Below are 2,371 nucleotides of genomic sequence, written 5' to 3' on the forward strand. Positions count from 1 at the left end.
ACTGGTTAATTATTCTAACTGTCAGGAAGTTTCTCCTTAGTTCTAGGTTGATTCTCTCCTTGATCAGTTTCCATCCGTTGCTTCTCGTCCTGCCTTCAGGCCTCCTATCTAGTACTGCTGAGGATAAAGCATTTCACTGAACCAAAGCAAAGACTGCAGCATGCTGGACAAAGTTGAATAAGTATAAATGATTTCAAAATGATAAACTATCAATGAAAGATGGCTACAGCACCCAAATCCATCTGCCACGTGATGTCAAAAATTGACAGATTTTCGCTTTAGCTCTGTCTAAACCTAGGGGAACAAAGAAAACCACAGGCCATAAGAACCCAGGTCAGGTGAGATCTTTTTCTTTCCACCTTGATGAAATACACCAAGAAGAATTAACGGAGCCACTGAGACATTAGAAAATATTTTAAACCAGTAAGAGAGCCAGCACAGATTCTCATCTCCAGTGAAATCATAGCAGTTTCATTGTGGATTTAAACTTTTTGAATTAAAAAAAAAAATAGAATGTGGAATGTGGAGGAGTCCTTATAAAAACCTAAATTGACTTTTATCTAGGGGCTAATACCTCATTTGGGATATAGTTTTAGCTTTAAAATAATTGATAGCAGCAAGTATTCACATACTCCTTCAGAATGAATGAAAAAATAATAATAGAAATCCTGGATAGAAAGACCAGAAATAGAACGATTGTGGCAAAAGGAAGCAAAGGTAGTACCAATAGTAATAGGCACTTTTGGTGCAATTCCAAAACAACTGGAATACCTCTTGAACATCATTGGCATTGACAAATTCACCATCAGTCACTTGCAAAAGGCAGCTTTATTCAGGGCAGCTTACATCCTGTGATGATATCTTTAACACCATCAAACTTCCACATCTGCCTATCCCAGGTCCTTCGAAAGGACTAGATAGGTGAAATGCCACATGACAAAAATGCCAAAACCAGTCTGAACATCTGGCTGACTTTGCAAGGAACAATAATGAGAATGAATCATTACGCCTTTCAGCTACATAGCAATGTCTACTAATCAAGGAAGATAGGAGAGCATGCAATGTTACAAATACGCAAGACAGTTAAAGAAGAAAAAAGGGCACTAGAAAAATATCTGGTGGACAGTGAAGAAGATGCAGTGAAGCTAGTACATCATGAACGCTTACTGAATACCAAAGAGTCCAAACTGGCCTATAAGAAAGACTAAATGAAGAATAGAAAAGAGAGAGACCAAGGAAAGTTTTACATGGCCACTACATAAAAAAAAAAAATAGCAGGAAAAGCAGATAACAAGACCTGGCAATGGCTAAGTACATGAAGAAAGAAACAGAGAGGCTAATTCTGACCATACAAGATCAAGCCTTAAGGACAAATGGACAAAAAAACAAAATTAATAAGACAGCAAAAGCTATCTCTGCAAAGAAGCTGACGAAAAGGTGGACCACCTAGTTAGCTGCTGCAAGAAGTTCACGCAAACTGATTACAAATAATGGCATCATGAAATAGTAACCATGGTACATTGGACTTTCTGCAAGAAGTACCACTTGCCTGCAAGCAAGAACTGATGGAACCACATCATAGACAAAGTAATAGAAAATGAGAAGAAGCTAGAATTCAAACAGACAAGCACCTGTCACACAACACCCTAGGTTTAACAATTGTTGATAATTGACAGAAAAGTGTGGATAGTGAACGTTGCAATACCTGGAGACAGCAGAACAGAAGAGAAAGAACTGGAGAAAAATCACAAAACATAAAGACTTGCAAACAGAAGTAGAACAACTGTGGTAAAAGAAAGCAAAGATAGTTCCAATAGTACTAGGCACTTTGGGTGCAATCTACATTTTTTTTTTCAATTTTTGTCAAGGCATTGACAAGATCATCATCGATCAGTTGCAAAAGGCAACTTTACTTGGAACAGCTTACATCCTACAACAATACCTTTAACACCATCAAATAACAATATCTGCATATTCAAATCCATAACCCTTGGAAAGGACTTGACAGGTGGATAAGAATACCAAATCCAGTCCAAATATCTGACTGATTGTGCAGCCACTATAATAAGGATTTGCTTTGGTGCTATTGTTAGCATGAGCAGAATTAGCCCTAATTTGTTCCTATGCCTCTCTAGAGGCCTGTAAAATTCTGCCAAAGCTTTTTCAAAGCTGGAACTATTATTATATTATTGCTATTGGAGTTTGTGACAACTAGTTTCTCAAGAAAACCATCATTTTAGTTATGGTTAGAGTGAATCACTGAAGTGTCCTTCCTTAGCATTAGGATTCCACTAAAAGCTTGAGATCTATCTGCATGAGGGGGGAAAAGCCTATGTGTAAACAGTATACAGCTGTACCACCAAACACTAAG

The sequence above is a fragment of the Protobothrops mucrosquamatus genome, unplaced genomic scaffold, assembly GCF_001527695.2.
Source record: "Protobothrops mucrosquamatus isolate PMUCROS unplaced genomic scaffold, P.Mucros_1.0 scaffold230, whole genome shotgun sequence".
Lineage (NCBI taxonomy): Eukaryota > Metazoa > Chordata > Lepidosauria > Squamata > Viperidae > Protobothrops > Protobothrops mucrosquamatus.